The sequence below is a fragment of the Liolophura sinensis genome, chromosome 1 (genome assembly GCF_032854445.1).
Source record: "Liolophura sinensis isolate JHLJ2023 chromosome 1, CUHK_Ljap_v2, whole genome shotgun sequence".
NCBI lineage: Eukaryota > Metazoa > Mollusca > Polyplacophora > Chitonida > Chitonidae > Liolophura > Liolophura sinensis.
The window spans coordinates 89,400,795-89,413,028 of record NC_088295.1 but is presented as its reverse complement, the minus strand read 5'-3'; the positions used below and the strand labels follow the sequence as shown (position 1 = coordinate 89,413,028).

The window sequence follows — 12,234 nt, the reverse complement described above, 5'->3', positions numbered from 1 at the left end:
ACACACAAAGCACAAGATGTCAAAAAGGAAAATATTAAGGTATATTGCTGGCAGGTAAATCTGTTGAATTGAGAGGCTGAAGTCTGATTAAAATTACTTCCTTTAGAGATGAAGTGTGCCATTGATTAGCTCTGTCAAAGGTTTGCCGTGTGGAGAATAATGGTCATCTTTATTCTGAGTAAATCCCCTTTTGCTGCTTATCTCACGCCTCTCTAGCTCAAATAGATCTCTTGGGATAGAACTATGAATACTTTCATTTCACTCGTCATCTATTGTCGATAATATAGAAGAAAGTCATCCTTAGCTGCAAGACCTATTGATCTAGATCGCTGAATTTTTGCCTTTACAAAAGCCAGAAACAACATCGGCATGTAATCTGACACACTTGCCTACCTGGAACCAGCCGATGAATCTGTGACAGCTCAACACCTGCAAACAATGAGAAATAACAGACACATTAGTTCTACTTTTAAATAAAAACCGAAAACAGAAAAAAACAACACCAACCATACTTGATCAACTCGACAGTGCAAAGTTTAAGTGATTATTTCGTAGGAAACCTCCAACTAAGCTTCAGTGGTCCCTGGAGCTCAGATGTAAGGTGCGCGTGTCGATTTTACTCGCTATCCAAGAAGCTTTGCCTTGAAGCATCCAGCATTGACCGTGTTCACATGGTGCCCAATACTCCTTTTGGTAGGCAGCGACTTAAGGAAACGTTCAGTGAATAGTTTAAATTGTACCGAAAACCAAGGGTGTGTTTTGGTCGACAGAATAATGTTCTCGTGGAAATGAGGAAATCCGCGGAAATGGCTGCAACAACATACGCGGTCGGCTTTACATTGTTAATTTGATTTAGTGAATCAGGCACGATGTTGCATACCACACAGACGTCAGCATTATCCATAGACGCCATGTGGAGATATTATTAGTGTTGAAAATAAGGTGTGCCTTGGTTCATTTTGTTTCTGAAATACAGAGTTTTTTAAGCAATAAACACAATAAAGACACGAGACAAGTTCTCGGGCTCACACAAGCATCACAGCTATGCTCTTTTGGGGGTAATGAGGTCCCGAACCTGGGAGTCCGGGGGGCCCCCACCGTTCTTACACCATTACGCCTCCTCTTGACAGATCAGGCTACATGCGTCATGCTATTTGCTATACACTTTTATCGTACACTTTTCGATTAAGAACGGTCAGACAAGTTTTGAGATCCTCTTTTGGAGAAATTGGACAGCAATCTCTTCCAATAATTGAACATTTGTACGTATCACGTGATGTTCCTTTCCTTTAAAGTCTATTTTGTCTTGAAGACTTAATTTGTCAGGGTTTCAGTCACAAAACTGATTGCAAAGATATAAAACTTTACCTGGTCTACTAAAAACTGGAATATCAGCACAGCTGGGAAAGTCACACTGGCCTGGTTAAATACATGTGTGTGTGTATGAACAATGCTTGATGCATGTGTGAAACGTTACTCCTGTACGTCAAAAAGCTGAGCATGTGACCATTGTGTGCTGTAAATGTGGTACCTCTAATGCCAAATACATGTGTATGTGACCGCTGTGCGCCGCAAGTGTGGTACTTCTAAAGACATATATGTGTATGTAACAGCTGTGTGCCGCAAATGTGGTGCCTATAATATGAAATAAATGTGTATTTGAACGCTATGTGCCGCAAATGTGGTACCTCTAATGTCAAACACTTGTGTATGTCACCGTTGTGTGCCGCAAATGTGGCACTGCCAATGTCAAATACATGTGGATGTGACCAATATATGACGCAAATGTGGTACCTCTAATGCCAAATACATATGTATGTGACCGCTGTATGACACTTATGTGCTGCTTTTCATGTCAAGTGCATATGTATGTGACCGCTGTGTGCCTCGTATGTGGTACTTCTGTTGACAATTACATGTGTATGTCACCAATGTGTGACGTATATGTGCTACTTCCAATGCCAAATACATGTGTATGTTACTAATGTGTGGCGCATATGTGGTACAACCAATGTCAAATACATGTGTTTGTAATTGCTCTGTGCCGCATATGTGGTACTTTCAATGACAAATACATGTGTATGCCACTAATGTGTGACATACACATGCATTTGTTGATGTCGTGTTGTAATCTTTTCAACAGTCCAGCTTGCTGGATTATATACACACATGTAACGACGCTATAGGCATCATAAAATGTTTTGCGAGATGGAGGTGGGGTGTTTACCTATGCCAACTACAGGGTCGCACTGGGCTAGGCAGGGGTACATTTAACGGAGAATGGGCAGTGCTTGCTTAAATGGCTTCAGGGATAAGATTTCGCTCACACAGAAGCAATTTACACCGGAACTACATCGTAACAGAGCAATTGCTCTGCAGGTTGAAAATAAATTATGAGATTAAAAAAAGTGCAATGAGCTCCGCTTGCTTAGCTGTTGCAATAAGTTCAGATAATTTCTCGAGAAACCTTGCGACAGGAAGCGTTTGTTGCTAATGGTTTGTAAACCATTAAACACAGTGCCGTTTAGATAAAATAGCCATTCGCCCTTTCTAAATGGAAGGATCAAATCAACCGGACATAAGCAGTCAAAGAAAACGGACATTAGTGGGAAGCCTCATATTTCATTTTTCTCCTAGAGTGGTGATGAATTATGGTTTGCAAATGTTTAACTAGACGTTCACTATCTTTCTGAGATCGCACACACGTAAGCGATCAACGCGCGTCTGTACACATCAAGATAGTGACACGTACCCTAAATTAGACCGCCAACAATTGACAACTCAAAACTAGGGCCAATCCGCCGGTGGTTGGGGGATTATCAGTAACTGTCGGGGAAAGAGGCGATTTAAGGCTGGTACTATGTTTCTTTGACGTCGGTTGTCCTTTAAAACCGTGTTTTTGTCGGAGGTTTAATTTAATGCATATCTGTCTAGCCAATATGTTACATTGGTGGACCGTATTTGGTGAAATTGGCCAGACGGTATCTGTGTTCGCCATATAACTAAGGTCATAGTCCAAAGTAAGCCTCGACATTTTTCATCAACCACTGACGTATGGATAGCGATATATTCTCTAATCCGGAATAAGGCGAAAGAAAGTTATAAATATTAACGAGCCCGCAACTTTTAGGGACACCTGTCAAAATATCTTTACACGAGTGATATGACTAATAGTGAGCTGAGAGACACACTGATGAATCAAATGACGTTTCTTGGATACTTCTCTCTTGGAGTCAACACTAACATCTGCTGTGACATTCACAAGCATAGCTGTGTGCATTGCAGGAACCACATGACGTTTAGTAATTCGGAAATTGTTGTTACCATAGCTTTCACGGACACTTGTTCCCCACCTTTCATCTATTAGGTTTTGGTCAAATCAGTTGAGATGTACAGTCAGCCATAGGCTTCCAGCTAAGCAGGCAATTACCGACAAAGGAGAGTAATGAAAAGATCGCCGTCTGTGACAAGTTAATAGCTGGAATGATGAACGACATTAGCATCTTAGGTAAAAGCTTATCCGCCAGCAGACATCGTGCGATAAAGACAACTGACAGGCACCAGCCTCACCGTTATTCTTCGGTACTGAGCAAATAAAGAAATAAATAAATAAAGAAATAAATAAATAAGTTAATAAGTAAGCGCAAAACCACAATATAGCTGCGACATTGCGCAAAAGCCCATGCCGTCTTACACCCAGGCCTCTAGTTAAGTGAATGGAACAAGTTTAAAGCTCCCATTACACCATTAACATACGAAAACAATAGTTTAATATAAATTATCTTAGTGTGCAATTGAATCAATGGCATCAAACTTGTCACAAAGATCATCTCATTTTAATGTTAAAGTCCAAACGCAACGAAGACATATGTTAATCGCGCCACTTGTTCACACCACACTATGCAGGTATTAGACAGGGATGTGTATACAGCGCTAAGCTTCGGATTTATCCGGATCAAACGGAATTCCCGTTCTCTTAGACAGAAGCTAGAGACTCAACGGTTTGAATGTGGTTTGGTCTAGAGGCTAATTAGTACGGACTGAAATACGACTGTGTAGCCGGGAGAATCTACGCCTTCCCGCTTGTCTGCAGGGATTTCTCACTTGTCCACCACCACCGTTGTGAGGACACCCAAATTCTCAATTCATTTAATCAATGTGCTAAAATGGCTGGCAATTTATCTTAATCGCGTTTGCTATATCCCTGAACACCAAGGTCAACGGAACTCGCATTATGCAGTCAACTCGCATCTACGAACTATCCAACATAGCATTATTGGTTACTGTAGACTTCCTTAAGACAGCAAAAAGTTTTAATCTTGTGTTGACAAGGATGGAGTGGGTGTGTTTGTGTGTGTGTGGTGGGGGGGGGGGGGGGGGGCATCTGTAAGCAGGATTGCTAAAATGCAGAAGATTCATATGCAAAGGTGTAGTAAATAACCTTTTCACTGAACGGAACCTTCAATGTGGATAGGTTCGCGTGAATGCGCTCAACTGGACGCTGTAAGTATTTTGACAAATGCACCTGATGTGTCCATTGATCACAAGAAATATTTATTTCACACTACTCAGCATGTCTCTTTACCCTTAGGGGTTTGAGAAAACACCAACATACTTTAACAGAGGCATAATTACGCTTTCACTTGTTCACTGGAAATATCTCTGCACTTTCTGTTGGTCTTCCTAATAGACATGAACTTGTCAAATAAACCCGAAGATATATTCCAAAAAGAGCACGGAGAGATTTGGTACTATAATTCTCACAAGCGAAAATATTCTCTGCACGATCACAAATCTCGAGTCGTCAAATTTAATCTTTAGGATTTCGAGATTGGTAACAGTGGCTCCTTCTGAGCCTGTCTCTCCCACATTGTAAATCTCCGAGGGTACAACAAAAGGATTCGTTGCAATTTTAAGTGAACGAGGAAGTCACATCACGTGACCACCATCGATTTCCCCGGCAAACGTCTTAGCATGGGTCAAAACTTAAGGAAATCGGAGCTATGTGAACAAACCCAAGCCCAAGATCATGGAATTGGGTAAGTAATTGTGGACCTTCTGTATGACTTAAAAAGTGGAATCATTAACGCACCTGATTATAGTGAACCAATGTTCTCTCCAGTCCTGTGAAGTGTCAAGCATGCATGGCCGTGACATGTGTTCATTCCTTTATATGCATGAAAGCAAAAAAGATCCAATCCAAAATGGACGTAACAATGGTCTTCAAACGTACGAGTAACATCCTAGTTAAGTCTTTGAAGTAATTTTCACATTTAACGATTTACAGTTCAGAGCGAACACATCCAGATGGTAACTACTGTGTCAGATCTAGGGTAAACGGCTACATATCATAACCATTATTAGATCAGACGATTCAATTTACGTATTAAAATTTCTTACTTCGCATCATTCTTTGAAGAAGAACTAGTTTCTTAAAACTGTTTGAGGATAGCCTTGAAATGTTCAAAAACATTATATCATTATGGCCACCAAGGAGTGGTGAAATATCAGAGAAGATAAAGTATAAAATTATTAAATCCTAACTGGCCTGTATAAATTTGCAAATGATGCAAACAGGAGAGAGTTAACAAGTGCATGAATATAACAAAAAGAGATGCACATTCACAAGACATTACAACACAAGAAGTCTAAACATCGTCTGGCTATCAGTGACAGAAGTAAAACATCGAACTTGAGAAGTTGACTGACAGCAGTGAACATTCATGTTGGACTGTTTACCGCATGGGATGTGTCGATATCTTGCTAAGATGCATTTTGTTAAATACAGTTTGGTTAAAATTATTGAAGAACACTGTCCGCACGCATATGAATAACCCATACTGAATCGTCACTGCAAAGCTTATGAGCTGTCTGAGGACTAGTTTATGGCCTTTCTAGATTAGATAAAACGTATTTTATGCAAAGCATGAAATAAATAAGGAGATGGTGAACACGTCTTGTCTGCCACGTGAACACCACAAAAAACTATTACGCTGCAATATCTTAACAAAGAAACTACAGCATATCAATAATTAAATTGTACTATACATAGCAGACGGGCGCGTCTCCTTGTCTTAAATCATACTCCGCCGAAAACATTATCTCTTTCACTGTATTGGTGCTAAATTCACAAATGTGTTTTGGCAAGTGTAACACGTTGTATACGTCAGCACTTAGAAAAATGAGGTTTAGCTTAACTCAAGTGTAATCCTCTTGTAGAATCACGAAACACAGCGCAAACGAGTAATCACTTCTTCCCCGTTTCACGGGAAAACAGCGAGACAAGTATAAGGTTAAAATCACGCCATACGTAAATGTAAAAACATATAAACGTTATTAATCTACTTGGGCTGACGGAATTTTGTGGATGCGAGTTTTGCTGCCCTTTATTCTCACCAGCACCGACTCCTGCGTAATTGAAATCGATCTAACCACAGAGATATGGGGTAGAACAGAGATGCAATTTTCAAGGTACAGATAAAAATAAACACACTAGGCTTTGATCTAGACCGTTTGGCAACAACAACTTTACCCCAGTCCTATGACCATTTTGGCCGGAAATCACCCCAAGCAATGGCCTCAAACTCCCCCAGTTATAAAGCAACAGTTTTCAGTCAACTGCACTTCTAATTGAATTTCGGTGGTAATTTTCGAGTCCCGAAAGGTCAGACTTATAAATTGGTCCCGGACGAAAGCCGAAACAATCAGAAGATCTAACACATAGCAATTGCGGTGTCAGTGGAAGCTGTTAAGATGTAAGTCCTTTCGTCAACAAACCGGAGAGCGAAAGGCAATCGACTAGATGTGTTAGGGCTGTTACTGTATCTGTTCAGATCATGATATCCATTTGCCTATCACGTCTTCCTTAAATCCATTAAAACACAAGATGTTGTTGAGACTGAGTCAGGAGATTAAAACACTTTAGGAAGAAATCCAAGGGCAGATAAATGGAGACATGTTATATTCCACAAAATAAGTTATATGCCTCACAAGATAACATAATAATAGTCCGCCAACCGCTAAAACAAAGCCTAAAGTCAAATTCCCATGACAGTTTCATTAATATAATTAGCATTGCAATCTCCTAAAACTATAGATATAATTGTAACCGGAAGTACATGTAGACGCACTAAGAACTTTTCAATAATCTCGGTAATACATATGTATGTAATAGAAAACTCTTTATGTTTAAAACATTGAAAGACCCATATATGTATTACTCAAACTATCATGCGTTAAAGCAAGAAAAAGTATCTCAGTCTGGTTTTTATGCAACTGTTCATATAAGCACATAAGTTTTTAAACGGTGCCATGGTTATATTCTCATTCTCCGGTTTAACTGGACTTAGATACACTTATAAAGCATAGCTGCGTTACATGTGTATGCCTATACCGTATTTGCTTTATATTTAACCACTGCATGCGCGGGACGTACTTTTCGTACTTAAAAATTTACATGAACAGTTTTACCGGTTACATGAGACCATTAGTCAACTATCACACTGTTGTTTTAGACTGACCCGGATAGCACAGTTGGTAGAGCGTCCGCTTCGGGACCGGTAGATCCAGGATCAATCCTTGATCGACTTGATCGAGTCACACCTAAGACTTTAAAAGAGGAAGTTGTAACTTCCTCGCTTGGCGTTCAGCATGAAGGGGATAGTGCAACGACTGGTTGACCCGTATCAGTATAATGGCTCGGGCGGGGCGACCTACTTGCCTTCGGTAAGTCGTCTCACTTTTCAGTGAACCAGCACTAAATAAAAGAGCGGTGGAAATCCATCCTGCAATAAGGAGGCACATTACACGTACATGCACCCTAATGATTCCTTCGTCTTCCTATGACTGAAAAATTGTTGAGTACGACGTTAAACCCCACTCACTCACTCACTGTTGTTTTACGTTTTGTTATCCATAATGTAGTCTTTTTACACGATAGTCTCGATTCCATATTCCATATACATAACATCAGAAGTCCATTACCTAGAAGTAGAAAACTCCCGTATAGCTAATCTACGTGGCACAGTACACATGTTACGTCATCTGTAGAAGCTCGCGCCACCTGGTGAGAAATATGCCAACCTCTTGGGTGGAAATTGTGAACTGAATCATGGGAAATCTAATTGTAAACGGCCGCTACAAGAACTGGCCACACCTTGAAACTGAAGCACAGTATTTAAAAACTACGACTACGCTGATCATCGTTGCTATGCAGTTAAGAACCCATTGACTATTTTTATATTTCCAAGCAACTATCAAGTAATTACTATCAAAAACATTGCTGCCCTTTTGCAAAACTTTTTTTTTTCGTTGCCGTAATCTTTTAAAGTCTGTTTCAACACAACGGCGTTTGGAACCAATTATGCAACAGCGGTTTCTCAAACGTTTGCTGCGCAATAAAGAGAAAGAAAAATACATGGCTGCGCAGTTACGTCACATAATGTGTTAAAGAGCTAAGAAGTGTAAAGTGCCGTCGAGACTAGCTATAGGGAAGTTGCATCCTTCTAGGTAGTGTCATGCTGGCTTCCTCTCCGGCCGTAAGTGGGAAGGTCTACCAGAAGCCTGCTGAAGGTCGTGGGTTTCCCCCGGGCTGTACCCGGTTTCCACCCACCATAATGCTGGCCACCGTCGTATAAGTGAAATATTCTTGAGTACGGCGTAAAACACCAATCAAATAAATAAATAAATAAATTCTAGGTAGTGGACTTCTGGTAATACAGAATATGCATATGCTTTTCAACAACTTTCCTCTTAACCAAGTACCGCACCCTCTCCAACCCCCAAAAAGAATCTAAGCCCTTTATGTAAACCTGGCTTGAAAGGCGACTAACCACATCTCTCTAGTATGTGGCCCCGGTGAACATTATAGGTCTTCGTTTATGGCAAAATGCGTTCACGATGCTATGACACCGTTGCTGGCTTTCGAATTTTAACTGATACTTGTGGTTTAGTTGGTTTTAAGCAGGGTTTGTTCACTTTTCGTCCTGACTTTGGATGCTATCATTCAGATGTAGAAGGACATAACTGGGCTGAAATACTGCCAGAGCAGCGTGAAACCCTAAAAATTCATTCCTTCAATCTGGTACGGTATTCGTATTCTGAGAGAATATCATCCTCATTCAGTCTTAAATCTGCCTTATACTATCCCATTCTGTCAGTGATTTGTGTAACAATAAACCGGGATTAAACTAAGACTCAGTGTCCCCAAATGTTACTTAGTACCTTAATTTCAACGCAGATATTCACGTAGAGTTTCAAAAACAGATTTTGTGCATTTATGTTTTCATTACCGAGACCAGGTGTTGTTTACCTTTGCAAATTACCCGCACAGCTTGTCCGATAACACGTCATGTACCCCAGTGAAAATGAGTACACCTGTCAGGCTAATCCAATAGCAGTCTGGGATACATGTGCAATACGTAACGTCTCTTGTAATATACACACTGTTTAATTTATCCCAGAGATTACGTGATAGAGCAACCTGACACGAGTATGCTTTCTAGAATTAATATTTCAGTATGCCACAGGATATTATCCAGTATGATGTATTTCAATTTATTGTTAGAGACTTGATTAGACATATATCTAACTTAAACATTGGTATTATCCACATGATGTCATATGTGGAACAACATCTTGTCTGGTCTGAAACAATAAACCATCGATATTAATAGAGAAAGTTGTAATTAAGACAGGTTTTACACGAGGATACGGTTAAGTAATCCTGGTATTTCACCCAGGATTCCTCTTTAAGCCTCCTCTCTTACCATTACAGCGGTAAATTTGCAGCATGTAAACGTATGTTTTGTAAGAAATCGACGAATGTCTTGTCAAACGGAAACATAAACATACACTGTGCTCGTGTTCAAGGAAAAAGAAAGGGAAAAGCTTAAATTCAACACCTAGGATTGACGCCATCGTTACTTTAACAATAAAATATTTATGCGGCCACAGGTCTGAGCGACAATAGTACGAGAAATACTCCCCGCGTGAAGTTGGCATTGACACTACATCATAGGTGAATAAGGTGCCAAGACCCATCAACAATAGGGCATTGACAGCGAATCTGTTGCGTTCTGTCATCAGCCTTCGCCCACAGGTATCGCGGTCATATTAAACATTATACTCAGGCCTCCACAACAAAACGCTTTTTTGTGAAGACTGTAGAGCATAGAGAGCCAAAATCCCATCTCCCATCACCTAGCCATGCAGGCATCTTATCACCAGCTAAAGAGAATTTCATTTAAATTGCATTTTGCCGTTTTTTGTTAGCATAGAACGGATAGCGTCAGTAAATTACCCACTCAAAGCCGTAATAAAGTGAAAAGTTAAGCACACTCACAGCTTTTGAACACAGAAGTCTGACCTAATGGCGTAGACGTAGTATAATGTTTCTAAGTGGCTCAGGGTACGTTTTAACTTGGGTTGTTAAACCCGAGAAAACCAGGTTCAAGTTTATTGTCACAAATCCCCCCATATCTTAACACAGCCCCAGCTGACCACGTGTAAGCTTAAAGGATATCTAAAGCAGACTGAAGAACGGTGTAAAAAGATGGCTAATTATCCATTGTCACTGTATGATGTTGACAAATGAAGAAACCAAGCAAACAAAACTCGATTTGTAAAAATAGACAAATGTAAAACACATGAAAAAGCATTTGTGCAAACTAATCTACATCAGCAACGAAATTAGTCTATTCGACGTGAGAAAATTAACAACATTGAATGTTTGATGAGTTTCAGCTGCAAGTTAGGGCGGGAGATGTTTAGTTTTTTTACAAGAACGGTGCCTTACTTGCGAAAATTGCAGATGGAAATGTAAATGAAAAGTTAGCTTAACTGAGTAGGGGCTAATGAGAGTGTATACACTGTAACACTCTCAAGGTGGGCAGCATGTGACAGTGCACTGTGCTATGAATGAAAAACCGCTATTATACAAGTAACACTGACTGCAATGAGACACATAGCCGTATGTTTTCGAATGTTATTGGACACTACGAACGTTAAGGAGGAACTTTGTGTTATCGATGCAAAGTGTTAATATGCAAAAAGCAACAAAACATCAAAGATCCATTGTGATTTGATGGAGAGATCCCATCGACCCACCACTTATCTTGTTCCGCGAACAAATTGATTTACCGCACAGTATGCGAGAAATCTGCCCATCTCAAACCACCCCCACCCCGCCACAGCCCCATATCCACGTACTAGTTCTATATTTCCAGTTACAAAACGACGGTAAATTTAATTTTAGAGGCAAGTTCTCAGAGTGTAGTCAACGTGGACCGACGTCACATGCAAGAGCAGCGCCATTAGGAAAGCCAATAAAGGCATGGCAACTTTTGTCAGTGCATACTTTACTGGAGTGCACTCCATGCTAAAGACAGGATTTCCCCCAGTGTTTCTGCGGGCGAACAAGTGCTAGCGTTTCATCATCGATACTCGTCAGAGTGGGGGTGGAATATGGAGTCCGTCTGTCATAGTCTAAACGCCATCTCATTAAATTATTGTCCAGCATTTGATGCTGCAGAAATGGCGAACAGAGAGCAGTGTAGCCCAGACTGACGTAATTCTGTTCAGAGATTAAGCCTCGCGCATGACACAGAATTACAGACAGATGTGACTCAAAACTGTTCTATATGCAGGATGATTTTAGCCTCTAAAATAGCCAAAATTCAAATGTCAAAACCTTATCAGGTTCTGTAGCTAAAACTCAAACTGGTGAGTCTCGCAGTTCTGCCCATCACAGCCATATGCTATCCTGGGATGCCTTTTTACAGTCATAAATCGCATTTCCAATTTTGGAACGGCTAAATTACGGGCTTCTGGGTTCAGTGGGGAGATGTCTAGTGTGGCTTCTAGTGGTATAAATAGTTCCTCTGTGCTGGTGGTCAACCGCTTTTACATTTGGCTTGTTATATTCAGCGGCGCGAAGTAACATTGCGTAAGCACATTACTGGGCAAGTTGCATGTGTTGGAGCCATTTCATTTACACCAATGCTGGCTCGGCAAAAAACGTGCATTTGATTGCGTCTAGGCGACTTGACTTGTAAACAGCGAACGCTTGTGATAAATTACCAATTATTCATCAGTAACTGCCGAACAGCATGCGAATGCTCAGTTTTCAATATCACGACTCTGACCGAATGCTTTCAATTAATATTGCAGACAGATACGCTGATTTCGTGCAGAAAAAAGATTCAGCATCCATGTCTGACTGCATTGTGTTACTCC

General features: G+C 40.5%; 1 protein-coding gene across 1 annotated transcript in view; it reads right to left on the bottom strand.

The window, feature by feature from the left end:
• The window catches only part of LOC135481766 (sex peptide receptor-like), a 138,464-nt gene that overhangs the window by 46,348 nt on the left and 79,882 nt on the right, over positions 1 to 12,234 (bottom strand). Inside the window, exon 4 of the mRNA XM_064761451.1 lies at positions 394 to 429. The gene's annotated coding sequence lies outside the window, so the exon portion shown is untranslated. The remainder of the gene's footprint in view (positions 1 to 393; positions 430 to 12,234) is intronic.